Below are 14,684 nucleotides of genomic sequence, written 5' to 3' on the forward strand. Positions count from 1 at the left end.
CCAATTCGATCAATTTGAAAATTGATCGAATGTGGCACGTTGCGCGAATGGCTCTTTGACGGCGCAGCTATTTAAAGCTGGGGTAATAATCATACGACACACTGCAGTTTTTTTAGCAGGCTTACTTTTACTTCTGAAGAGCAGCGAGGTGTGCTGAAGTCTGCTGGAAATTGGCTCCACGATGAATTTATTTTATTCATTGTGTTGACACCGTTTGTGTTGACAATTCATGGCGACATCACTCCGTGCGTCAGGTAACGCTTATCACACTTGGTGGGTCTCTCTCGACAGCTGGACTTCGTTGGTGCACTAGGCGACTTCTGATGGCTTCACAGCGCTGCTCACAAGTGGCTGTGAGGATGTCTCCTGAAACTCATCGTCTGCCTTCCCTTCAGGGGCTTGTTTCACATCTGGCAACAGACACACACAAAAAAACAAAATTTGCACTAAGATTTTGAAGGGGAAAGCTACTCCACGATTACTCAACTATCGCACTAACCATGGTAACGGAAATGTGACGTCACAGAAGATGCGCTTAAGTACTACGGTTTGTGCCGAGCTGCAGAAGATCTAAGTACGCCTGTAGTTAACGCACTATTCCTCCTCAATTATTAAAGGTGTAAATCGATCCGGTTGATAATAAACTATATAATTGTGCTAAAATGCATGCGTCATTGAGAAAAAAGACATGCCTAATAGCACTTCTGTAGTACATCAGCGTTATAAATGGCAAGAAGACTCCGACGACACGATATACACAGCGCAGACAATAAGGAATGTTCACAGGACGCTCCACATAAGGCATTCTTTTCTTTTTTTCAGTTTCTACTCCGCTACTGAAGAAAATGGAAAAAAGAACGAAACGCAGGTAGCTAAATATAAAGTCTACTCTTGTCTCTTCTCGATAACGGCAGCGCGTGCCTGCTTCACTAAATACGTAAATATGAATTCACAGAATGGACAGTAATAGTATGCATAATTGAAAACCATGCTTAAATGTAGCGTATTGCCCAACGTTATCTGTAATATTCGATCAATACTTAGGGCAACACACTGGTGCGTCGCAGCACGCGAGCCAGTTGCTGCAGCTACGATGATCTCACATTGCTCGTGCGATTTGGCGCGCCAGCGCCACTTCCAACATTGTGCGCTTGCAATATTAGACATGCACGAGAGGAAGCGAGCGGAAAGTCAGCAGCTTCAGGAAGCGCTGAATAAAAGTAGGGTTAGCTTGACCTTTAAGTGCCGTTCTGCATTTCGTTAGGAGCAACGTTTGTGTGAATTACGAGCGCGCGCATTCCTCGCACAAACACGGAAGGCGCGAGTTGGGCTTGCTGCTCCGCGTAACTGAATAAACGGAACTGCTGTCAGTACTCGTTCTTCGCTTTTGCAGTCATGTGAATTGCAGCACAATCGCGTATAATAATGCGGCTATAAACGTAGTCGCCAGACAACTTTCTGAGAAAAGTGCGAAAACATGTGCATGGAGGAAAACAGACACCATAATTATTAACTCGCTAACAGTGATATATACATATATATATATATATATATATATATATATATATATATATATATATATATGTATATATATATATATATATATATATATATAATATATATATATATATATATATATATATATATATATATATATAGTCGAGGAAGGAAGACAAAACGTACGAAACAAGCTTTACTAACGTTTCGGCAGGAGGGCCTGCCTTCGTCAGAGTGACGAAGGCAGGCCCTCCTGCCGAAACGTTAGTAAAGCTTGTTTCGTACGTTTTGTCTTCCTTTCTCGACTGCATTTCCCACCGGATCCATTGAACTTCATCCTCGCATATATATATCCCTCTATTGCATGAATTACGAAAAAGTTATTTGAAAAATTATTTTCTCGACTCTTATCATAAGACAGACGAAGAACAACATATGCAAAAATTTTCAGATTTATTGTGACTGTATTAATGAAGATACAGGTTTGTGCCAAATATGGCACACCATGCAGATGGGCGAGCCATATTGCGGACGTGGCTGGAAAACAAAATATCACTGAGTGAGATTTTTTGAGGTGATGTGTGGAATGAAGCAAATCATTTGCTTCCTGTGTTGAGGCATAATTGAACATTTCTCTTAGTGCATCTGACCGCCGATATCTATGTACAAGATGGCCGCTTACACGTTTGTCTGTTCGCATGTTGCCGCCTCGTCATACTTTCCTGCTCGAATTACCAGCCACTGATTTGTGGTTAGGAGCGTCATTGCCGAGGAAATCGAAGAAGCTAAATATCGTCTTGAACTGGTCGGAGCTCACATAATATTTTTATGTACCCACGCCAATATTGTAACAAACGAATTGCCAGGTACTGTTGCTGGCACCCCAGACTTTTGAGAAGGAGCTAAAAACCTATCACCACAACCTAAATCCTGCACAACAGAGCTGTGCTGCATGATCTCAGAGGCTCTGCTTTATTTACATTTGTATTGTGGAGCACAACATAGATGGCAGCATATTGCGCATTTCGTCACTGATATTCATACTGTGCCAAATATGGCACATACCGGTTTTCGGCTGTATACCGTAGTGGCAAAAGAAATGGAGAAAAGTAATAAAGAGCATGAATTTTTAAGGTCACGAGATACCCCAGAATAATTTTTTCATGCTTCTGCAGCGAAAAAAACGTTGCGATAAAAAAATCGCAATCGCTGTTGTTCGCATGCCGAACTAGCACGTGCTCTGTGAAATCTATTTCACGTCTGTTTTTCTTACTGCTACATGGATGGCAGCACTTTTTTTATGTTAAGTGCGCATAACTATGGGAATTACTCTGGCAGTGTCGCATTCTCAACTGGGTCTCTTGCGCCCTCAATAAAAAATGTTAATCGGTATGTGCCAAATTTGGGACGCTATGCAATAGAGGGATATATATATATATATATATATATATATATATATATATATATATATATATATATATATATATATATATATATGAAAGCTTGGTAAAATACCCGTAAAATGGAAAGCAAAGTGGTACTTCTGTTTTTTCTTAGCTTCTCCGTTTCTGTTTCTTCCGCGTGGTCGTATACCTGCGTGTAAGTCGTAGTAGGCACAGAAATAATTCGGTAATTAGCACACACTTGAGCCGTTGTCTTTCTGTGCAATTGTTCGTGTTTTACTGAAGACTTGGTAGCGCGGATTAACATGTTTATCGCTTTATTTTTTTGGATAACTCAGTGTTACCACTCCAGGAATTGTCGGCGGAGAAGTTACTTATTTCCCATGAGTAGGGGGACGTCATAGCGACAGTGACGTTTGTAGTTCCGGAAGAGGTTAAACTTGACACCTGCGTGCGGCAAGGGACTCCTAGCTACTGTTAAATAAATGTTGTTGAGTGCCTACCGTCGCCGGTTTCGTCCGGAGCTGGGACTTCAGACAGCGGGGAACTGCCGCTGCGGCCTTCGCTGATCTCCTTTAACTGGCCTACAGTGAGCTGCCGGATTTCTTGCGTAGTCACGCTCACGTCGTAGTATCGCTCAAGCAGCTGTTTCAACTCGACGCACATCAGGGAGTCAATTCCCAGTTCACCGAGGGTGACGGTGGGACTCATCTTCGACAGATCACTGATTCCTGCAAAAGAGGTAGCGAGGATTGTGAGAACGTGTTCGTATTGCTCGTCATTTCCTCAGGTGATGATTCAGCCTTTCAAGTTTGTCTATTTCACTTTACTTCGGAAGAAATAAGAGAGTGCAGCTAATAACGTACGTGTCGCGTAAGCTCTATTAGTGATATTATAACAGAGGTTGTTCGCATCGTTGTCAGCGATTACCTACAAGCACTTTGAAGAAGCATGAAGTACTTAATTTATTAGCTCTAAACGCTCAGCCATGTGAGATATGAGAGAACTGGCTTGCCCTGTAGTTATCGCGCGGAATATGTGCTGGAGGGTAGCTTCCAAAAAACTCGGTAAATTATTTTTGTTAAAATGCTACGGGTGCGTTCTTGCACGGGCATGTGCGCGCATGGGGAGAAGAGGTGCTTGTCAAGGTGCCGTGGAAAAATGTCTCGTCTATTATCACGCAGGTGGGGGTTCATTGTGAATGCACGTCATTGTTCATTGTGGCAGGCGTTTCACAATACACGACAACGCGTTCTGATGACAGTAGAAATTGATAAATTTCACAGCATTTTCTTAATGAACGAACTATATTTAATTCACTTAGAAAATATAGCGTATTTCTGCGGTAACACACAAAAAACTAAGTGGAGCTATAGGCTATTTGGCCTGAAGGCGCTTCGCTATGAGATGATGTGCGGGACATCGAATCAATGTAAAAATATGAAGAAAATTCTGGAAAAAGTTGGACTCAACATACCATGGTACAAATAGAAGGAGCAGCAAAATTATGTAAACATACGGAATACAAAATACGTTGGTAAAAACATCATGTGTGCGTACGAAACATTTCACTACGCTTTCTGCTGTATGGTATGATGAGCTATATTCGGGTCCTGAAGATCAACCCTAAGTTGACGTAGGCGGCTCCCACGTTGTATATACACAAAAAATTAAAATTTGAAGGAAAAGTAATAAATCAAAATGAAAAACCCGGGTTAATTACCAAAAGATCTGCGCATTTGCAGGCACTGCAAAGATAATTCGCATGAATTAAAAAAACGACGCATATAAACCGATAGACGTCAAGATTGGCGCATCTAAGGAAGTAGATCAACTGCTCAAGTTAACCGATTCGCAAAGACTTTGACATCGTGTTTGCATTTCGTTAAAGAGAGGCACAATTTTATTTCCTCATGGTGAACGCTTAAAACCTGTGTCATGCGATGTGTAGTCAGGGTTCTACCATATTCTATTCCCGTGGCGAGTGCCTGCAGCCGTTGTTCACGCAGAGAACAACGGCGTGTAGTTTCATGCGCTGCAGAAGAGATGAGGATATTTTATGAATGCGAGGTAGTAGTTTATATTTGTGAGGTTGCATTGCTTTCGGCGTACAGCCGTTACAGATATGAAAATGCATAACTAATGATGCTAAGAATTTTTTCGAAGTTATGGCAACAAATTGAACCATGTATGTCCACGTTGGTACATTTCAGTCATTGTTTGTTTTGATAAAGCGGCGTTGACAAAGGCGGATAAATCATGTTAGATGGATATAGATAGATTCGTAGGAAACATCCAACGAACACGTAATACTGGTGATATTACGCGATATCCAAGCATCAAGCATTTAGGTCGAAAGCCTCTAGAACTCACCAAGTATGTGAACCACGCTCTCAACAAGGTCTCTGGTATCCTTGCTGCCCTGTTTCGATGATGGGCTGCTCTTGAGGAAGCAGGAGACGACGGGTTCCCTTTGGCTTAAACAGTAGTCCATCACCTCCATGCAGGATGATATTGGCTGTGGCACAAGTCCAAAAAAATCCACGTCCGTGCCCACGCTTTCGTGGACTACGCCAACCTCTCCGATGGGGCCCCACTGGATAGCCAATCCTGAATTTGCACAAATAAATACACTTTTAAGAAATCTCTAAAAATAGCTACTTTCATAACAGTGCGTTTTTAGGTCTTTGTCTTCGTTAGGTGTTTGCTTGGCAATGGCATGATACTGCCTGCTTGTAATGTTTTCACAGCTATTATTTTTCATTCGAGCGAGAACAAGAGGCTGAATAAAACAATTGTGTAAACAAATAAGGAAGCCCTTATCCTGTTCAGTTTTCTGTTGTGTCAGTTTTCTAAACGCTGGTATCCATTTTTGAATTAGGATCAACAAATTTGCCCAGCAAGCAACGTTCCTAACTGATAAGGCCTGGTTGCTAAAATTACACGGAATCGCAGTCTTGAAAATTCGCTTGGGGCTCCAGCAGAGTGAAAATGACACTTCAAGGTATCTTTTGAAGGTATTAATCAAACGTACAGCTGCGTAGAAGCAGCCCTAGAGTCTAATAGCGAACCCATAATAAAACAAACCTTCTGCTCATAAAGAGTACAAAACGTCAGTACGTGTTAAGTTTAAAAAAAGTCATCTTGCTCAGAAACTTTGTCCAAAATATCTAGTTCTTGTAGAAGATAGTATCAAGCGTGTGGGAGGAGTTACACATTTTAAAGCTTCAGAAGACGCCAATTTTTATTTCCCTGGGGGCGCACAACATTCAATGCATAGGTTTTGCATCTTTCGATAAATACAGCTAGTCAGTTACTTATTTCACGCCAACCGGTTTCCAAAATGTCCAAGCAAGAGCAAGACCCTGTTGCTGATAGTGCAGTGGGTACTACTATAAGAAAAACATACAAAAAGCATTCTGGTCAAATAACTTATGAGAAGTATTTTCGATATATAGGTACATTACTTTTGGTAGTGAAGTCTAGTAATAGTGAATTGCTGTTCGGTTATGCGAAGACGTATCACAAGAAGGTTTTTTTGTGAGATGAAATGTAAAATGATGGAAAGAAGTGAATCACCTTGTAGGGACTTTTAGAAGCAATATGTTTAGACATTTTTATTTTATCACTGAAATGTTTTGCGAAAAATTCCAAATACCGATCAGCTTCCAACATGAAAACACAACCATAAGGTGGACAAATGCGTGCCTCTGAACAGAATAGCCGACGCAATCATGCAAACTGTGTCTCCTAAAACGTCGAAAAGTGGGAAATCCTATACGTTAATTTAAGTTATTGCTGGTATGAGCTTTTTAGCATTTTTACTAGGTCTATCAAATCACCTATTGCAATGGAAGCCTGTACTTAGACTAGCTTATAATGAATATATTTTGGTCGCTTTAGAGGTAATATTGAATGAGGTTTTAATTAGTGCAGTAACATTTTCCTTTCAGCTGAGAAAATCCTCTATCTTACTGTAAGCTCTCGATTTGACAGAGGAGCCGCTAAACTCACCGGGGAGGCCGTCGGCGACCCGTCGCTCGCAAACACGCTCCATGACGGAGTTGGCGAGGCCGTAGTTTGTCTGACCAATCTGACCACGGCCACAAGACACTGATGAGAATACAACAAAGTGATCAAGTTCGGGACACTCCTTTCGTGACACGTCGTCGAGGCACTGAGTGCCAAGCACTTTGGGCTTGCACACATCCGCGTACATCTCAGCGGACTGATTCTCAATCAAGGCATCACGAAGAACCTGCAAACACAAAGTAAGTTACCCGGCCACTTTCGCACTCGAATTCCATTTACGTGGAGAATAACACAAAACAAGCAAGCGCAGCAAACCAACATCTGTGTCAGTTCTTTTTTGAATGATTGATTGGCAGAAGGGGAAAAGTTACGCCAACACGTTTGTAACAAAATTCTATAGAAAAGGTTAGCAATCTTTCCAAGTAAAGAAAGCTTTCGCGCTGGCAAAAAATTCTTGTTTGTCCGTGGTTCTAATTCGGGACCAATGCCTTTCCGAAGCGGTCGTCTATTAAGTGCGATAATCAGGAGGTTAGTAATTCGCTGTACGAGGTTGTATCAATCGGCAACTCGAAGCGCTTCGAAACTGAATGCCATATTAAGTGAAGTAAATATTCGATGAGTTCGCCTCAGGCTGCAAATTGCTATCCTCCTGGCTAGCTGAACTAGTAGGGCGACTTGAGAGAGGGCTCCGGTTTAGAGGCACGGAGAAAGAGAAATATTTCGACAACTAGGAATATTTTCTTTCTGAGAAATCCCTATGTAGGATCTAAAATGACGCACATAACCTAAAATGAGATGAAGCATTACGTAGATAACAATTATTTTCAGGCTCTTATCTCTTTCTGACAAATAAATGGGTGTTGTATCTTATAAAATAGCGGTAGCCCGCCATGCAAACAGCTGTACACCTATATTTGCAGAGAGTGCAATAAACCTGATTTTCACCAAGACTAACACGCGTAATTCGCAACAAGTGTAATAAATTTCTTAATACGAAAGAATAGAGAGGAAAGAAAGAGCTTAACACCAACAACATGTAAAAATATTTCTTGAAAAATGTCGATGAATAGTATGTCAACTTTATTATTTCCTCCTTGGTGTTTTCTTGTGTGTTCTCGTTTTGGCAGCCTCTGTATCTTCATTTAATTTGTATTGCAAGAGCAATTATATAGACACTCTCTACGCGATTTCGCCGGTGCCGTCACCGTCCTTCTTCTTATATGTGTACGTTCATATATATATTTAAACCCCGAAAGATAAATAATTGAGATGAAACAATTTCCGTACAGCATGATCGGAGATTCGGACATGTTATCTTCGCTCCCCAGCGCGCCGCGTTAGACAACTCCGCCACGCAGCATTCGTCATCCAACGTACTAAGGGAGAGCTATTTATATACGCTATTTACCGCTGACGGTGCGCAGAACTCCAGTGTGCTTCAGCGTGTTGCCTATCACCCCCGAGGTGGCACGGAGGGCGTGATTGAGCGGTCGTCGCCCCGCACGCGTTTCGCCGGAGTTGAGATGTGCGCGTACATCCTACTTCGACATACAGGGCATGGGCGCCCGTATCCGCACGTCTATCTTGCGAGGGAGGAACTTTGTGCGTCTTATGCTTTCCCCGGAAAGTTTGCCCTAAAGCTGTAGACAGCGCGAAGGCCACTTTGCTCGCGACAGCGGCCGCGTTTGCGAAAGGAATGAGCTGCTTGTTAGAAGAGCCATATTAAGGGCAAGCTGGTTGTGCATAGTCGACCCTTGCAGCGCGCAGTAACAATTGTGACAGTTGTTCATCGTGTGTGTACGTGTGCGTTCTCTTAGTGCGTCCTTATTTGTGTTTGAGCAGTGCGCTGCGAGTGTCGAGCTGCTTGCCGTTCTTCGTGTGGCGTTCCACTTTGTTGCTGTCGCATTCATTACTTCACCCTTGCGGCGTAACTGTGACTTTATTTTCCTTCCATGATCGTTTTCGTCATTTAGCATAGCAATATGCAACATAGTACGCATCTTCATGAGTGTAACCATTACTTCTCGTATTGTGACGGCTTTCATGAGGCCTGCAGAATCCCAATATAATGCTGCGAGTTTAGCACACTGTAAACATACCACATTACGCTGTACATAAAACATATGACGTATGGAGAAACTGGCTAAGGTATACCGGGCAATGACGGCAGATTCCAGTATCCGCCTTACATAGACAGTGCTCTTAATGCTATTACCGACAGCTGAGTAGACATATTTTTTCTTCATATCTTATAGCCATTTGGCTCATGGATATGGCAAGTTCTTACGGGGCCGTTGCGTAAGCCGATCCTTGCGGGGCCATTTGATCTTGAGACGAATATTCATATGTGTTGTATAACAGTATAAATATCGTCAATTTGATGGTATTTTAGACAGGTATTTAATTTACGTTACTGAAAGCAGTTCCTCTAAATTCAAGACTAGGTGTCTATCGGAACGATGAAAAAAAAGCATATTTCCATGAAAGAATGTTTGTGTTTACTATGAATATAGTAATATGCTGAAGAACCGAAATTTATTTCTTTTTAAAGTTTCTTTGAATACGCCAATTTCTGCAGGCAACGAGCATGCACAAGTGACTAAGTTGAGGCAACATCACTTCTTCATTCAAACGATACATCTGCCATATCTTCATTCCGGTCTCCCCGGAAACACACAAACCGAATACGCCCGGTAATCATTAGTGAAGGCAAGATGCGACTTTCAGACCTTGTGGCGTGGTGGTAAAACAGTTGAAATTTATGACGTGCACAATCAAGGTGTTTCAAACTACGTATCAATTAACATAGACATGATATCGAGATTCAGCTCAACATCTAAGTTTTTCATTGATATCTATTTGCTGTAAACAGCGACGTTACTGAGTGAGGGGGAATGAATATGAAGGAGGAGATTCAATGACATCGTAAGAAGCGAATGAATATTTCAGTGCCGAGATGTTCTCCGGACACTTCTTTATCATGAAGGGGTGGTGTCAGTTTATTTAATGATTCAAAAAGCAGATTTGCGTTCTCAAATTGATTTACGTTACGTCATATGGGCTAATTTAAGAGCTGTTAAACTCTGACTGAAGAGACCTACGAAGCTTTAGAGTTTCCAGCAATCCAAAATAATATTCGCCAGCAGGCTCCATTACAAAATCATTAGGTGAATATGAACAATTTCTTGTTTGGTACCACAATGCTTTGTCGTTTTTTCCACCAAGCAGAAAATGCTGAAATGGCTCGCTTTTGACTACAACATAGGAGTTGAATATTTTGTACAAATCAATTGCAATTAAAAATGGACCGATACTGTATTTTAATTAACATTGGTACAATAGCTTATGGCTTGTTGGATTGTCGTGTCTTATAGGTACTTTATTACAAGGAAGTATTGATTTCATGATGTAGGTAGAGCTTGACTAGTGGAGCTTAACAAATGTCTTTCATGATAACTGCTAGATGTCGAAAATACGTGAGGATAACAATGATGTGTGAGGTATGCCGTCGCAAGGGAAACTTCATAATAATGTCGTTTGCTGCTCGGCTATCTTATCATGGCCAGGTTGAAAATACCGCCCACCGGGACCATAGCTGCCGCAGTCTCGATGATCTTGCGTGCACCGCCTTCAGTGCATACGTCGTCACTGCTAACGAGCACTGTGACCCCTCGTTCGCTCCAGTGCCTAAGACAAAGCCTCTGGTACCCCGTACGTATGCCACTTCTGGAGGTCAGGAGCAGCTTGTGGCATCCACGTGTCACCATCCAGTCTGCGAGCTCGAGACCGAAGCCTCCAGACCACCGGCAATGGCGTAGGATTTGTGTCGGTAGAAGTGGGGATGCACCACTGCTTCAAGTTCCACAGGAGGTGCGCGACTCACGTGCTCGCTCTCTTCCGGTCGCATCTGAATTTACCAAGCATTAGCATTGTCTCTTTCAAGCATTGTAAGAAAAAAAAAAAAGATCAATCCACTGCGACATCACAGTTAGGCCACGAATGAAAATGAAGTTGTCTCCTACACGGCAGTCTCCATATCCGTGCTCAGTATTGCAACAGCAACTTAACAATCTAGGAAGCAGACTCCACAAAGAAGCGTGTATTCATACGAGCCTTCTTTCAAACTGCAGCTAAGAAGTTAACGTTAACGTAGTACCCGACTATCTGTGCCATGATTGAATTAAGCATGTAGCCTCTGGTGTTATATCGCAGCACAGAAGATTTAATAACAGTTTTATTGGAACCATGCAGTGGCCGGTACTGCTTTTGTTGCGATTAGCCTTCTCAGTATACTTGAAGCACGGGCTCAAATCCCGGCCTCGGCGGCCACATTTCGGTGGATGTCAAAACGCTTGAGGCCCGCAGACTTAGATTTAGGTGTTCCTTAAATAGCGCCAGGTGGTCCAAATTTATGGAGCCCTCCGCTGCGGCCACCCTCATAATCATATCGTGGTGTTGATAAGTCAAACTTCAACAATATTTAGTATTACCTTTAGTTCTAGCAATGTCGGAAGAAGAACCTTCCAATCAACATACCTTCCATACCCTAGCCACAGCCTGCTCCGGCGTGCTACCTCAGCCTCACCCACCGGTATTCAGCGGGGCTGACAGCAAAGACGTTGGGAACTGGTGGGCAGGTTACCACAGAATACTCGCAGTCAACAAGTGGAACGATACGAGTAAGCTGACGAATGTAAACTTTACTTCCCCGCGTCACCAGTCACGGGTTCCGGCATCGCGAATGAGTTATTACAGCGAAAGCTGTTATGAGACTACAACAAGAGCCGATTTTGACGCCGTAGTTTTCGGCCATCGCCGCCGGCGGTGTCCGTAACCGCTATCGCTCGAAATAAGAAAAAGAAAATAAAAAAAATAACCAGGATCAGATAGGAGTCGAACCCGGGCCCCCCAGTATGCTACCACAGCCCAGTATACTACCACAGAACCACGCCAGTGCTTGAAACTCCTTAGCAAAAATACCCTATACAGGCGTCATGTCGGGCAAGGAATCGCGTGAACATATGTAATATGGCGTGGTTGAAGACTAAAATAACTAAGCGTCACACAAAGCGAATTGCGCAACGAGTGTGTCGTTGAATGCGTCCAACCCATCACAAAGGGCTCAGCCATAATTCTTCAGCGTCGTCAGCCACAGCACAAAGTGCACATAATGTCTCACAAACGTGTAGCGTGTACCACGCTTCCCTGAAAAGTGACGAACAATGACATAGTCGGTGCTTCCCTGCTTCACAAAAATTATGGTTGTTGGCATAGTGGCTACTTCTTTACTTCACAAAAATTATGATCTGTGGCGTATTGGGTATAGCGATGCAGAGCTGCCAATAAATTGACTATCGATAGCATCGATAGTTTCTTTGAAACTATCGGTAGCACTCTCGGTAATATTACTAGCTACAATACTGCCAGGCGTGTTTATTGCTTTGTTTTGATGTATACAGGTTCAACCTACAAAGATTTTTTGCAACGTTTGACGCAGACCGCGGCGCAATGTTTGAGAAGCCTCACGATTGTTTGAGATCATTCTATTCAGGTTACGCCCCGGACGCGAATTGACCAGTTTATTCGACAGCTTACGCGGCCCCCAGCGACAGCACATGTATAAAAGCTGACGCGCTTTACCGCTTCGCAGATTGCTCGACGGCCGACGACTGTTGTGTCCGCTATCAGTGCGCGGCGTGTATCTGTTGCATTTTGAGTTTTCATTTTCTTGGCACAAGTTCGCCCAAATAAAGAGCTCCGCTTTACCCATTCTTGAGGCAGCATTCTTCACCGTCACAACTACGAGACAATACAGTTGATAGTGGCGCGAATGATGTTGCTGTTACTGGCCGGCCTTTTTGCCAAAATATTTGCGATAGCCTTCTGTCAACTCCGCTTTACTTATGAGCCATTTTCGGAAATAGAAGTAAATCATTTGGCAGTGAAAATGACAGAATATGTCCAACAGTAAGTTCATATTCAACAGCAACCAGTTACACCTTACAATGAACAAACTTTCTTCTTTATACATTTTTTTTATTTTGAAATGATAAAATGCAATATAAATTTGAAGCCACGGAGTTCCACCACTTCTAACGGCTTCCCTTCGGCTACAGCTGAACAGTTTGTCTTTATGATCATGTGCCATCAAAGCACTGTGGTGAACAACACAAGCACGTTAACTTTCTTGCCTTTCAGCCTGCTCCTCCGGCTGCACTATGTACTACGCGCTCGGGGAACCAAGATTATGCTGCAATGAATTCGTGCTCTTGATTTTATACTGTCCATAGTACGATCGATTTTTTTATCGATAGCGCTATCGACTAGTATTTTTACCATCACCAGTTCGATAGTGACTGAGCTATCGAAAGTATCGATAGTACCATCGATATTTCTGCTTCGCTTGTACCGTGCAAGTGTACTGGTAGTAGTTGCCCTAAGAGAGTTTACAACAAACTCTAGAAAGGCCGCCTTTCCAGCTTTCGCTGTTACTGTCCTGCGTGTTCGGCGCAGGCATGGCGATGTTAGAGTGCAGCTGTTAGGCGCCCGTTCCTGCGTAGCGCGGCGTCGCCGTCGTTGGAGTAATCGACAGCCATGAAAAATAATGAATATAATATAATTAAAAAGGACATATATACCCTTGTTTACATAGGTTTTTAACCCGGGCTTTCGTGGTAGTCGAGTATTCTACCACAGAGCCACGCAAACTTTGTTTATTACAGGGAAGGAAACCGCTCCATTTAGAGTAGTGTTATAAAAATAATAATCAGGCATATTAAAACACAACTCAAACACAGGAAACCAGCCTACAGTGTCACAAGAACGTTCATATATCCCGGGTATTTGAATCACTTGTTCCTGGAATATCAAGAGAAAACATACTCCAAGAGCCACGCTGATCCTTGAAACTCTTTTGCAAAAATACCCTATACAGGCGTCATATCGGGAAGCAATCGCGTTAACCTAAGTAATATTGCGTGGCAGAAGAGTAAAACAACAACCAGTCATCACACAGTGGAAATTGTGCAACGATTGTGTGGTTTAATGCTTCCCACCCACTACAAAGTGCTCAGCCATAATTGTTCGTCGTCATCAGTGTCATGCAGCATCAAGAAATTTCATATAGTACCTTACAGATGTGTAGCGGGTACCTCGCTTAGCTGCAGAAAGATTATATATATAATGGCGTAGTGGATGCTGTCCTACTTCACAAAAATTATGGTTTAGGGCATCCCCCCGCGTATTAGACCTGCCGTCGAATGCGGCTCAAGCAGAGAGGAAAGGCGCCGCCTGTCTTGAACGATTATGAAGAAAGACGGGAGGGGGGGAGGGAGTTGCTGCGCAACATTCAGCGTATGACAGCCATCAGCGTACGGCTCTCAAAGCGACAAGACATGTCTCCTTGGAGCAGCCGTATTCTCTTACCGCAATGTTTTGCACAGCTACGCGAGATCGTATCCAAAAGTGTTTGCTGCCATCTTTACTTGGTATAACATTACAATATGTTGCTCTCGCTTTCATTGCTTCTCCCTTGCGGTGAAACTGTGATTTTTTTTCTTTGCGGTTGCTATTTTTACCCACAAATAACAAGCTTTTTAGACTACTCTGCTCTTCAGCAAGACCTAAAAATACATGCAGGGGGCACGAAATATTGCATTTCTCTCAATGTCTCTAAGTGATCTCACTTGTGTTTTCATAGCCGTCGTAAGAACGTAGATCTAGCCTACTCCTTTAACAGCAAGTTAGCTCATA

At 42.8% G+C, this 14,684-nt stretch overlaps 1 pseudogene; it reads right to left on the reverse strand.

Annotated features, from left to right (window-relative positions):
* Window positions 1–309: 309 nt before the first annotated feature.
* Window positions 310–10,839, reverse strand: LOC119398682 (fatty acid synthase-like; annotated as a pseudogene).
* Between the last annotated feature and the right edge of the window lie 3,845 nt (window positions 10,840–14,684).

Source organism: Rhipicephalus sanguineus, chromosome 7 (assembly GCF_013339695.2).
Source record: "Rhipicephalus sanguineus isolate Rsan-2018 chromosome 7, BIME_Rsan_1.4, whole genome shotgun sequence".
NCBI lineage: Eukaryota > Metazoa > Arthropoda > Arachnida > Ixodida > Ixodidae > Rhipicephalus > Rhipicephalus sanguineus.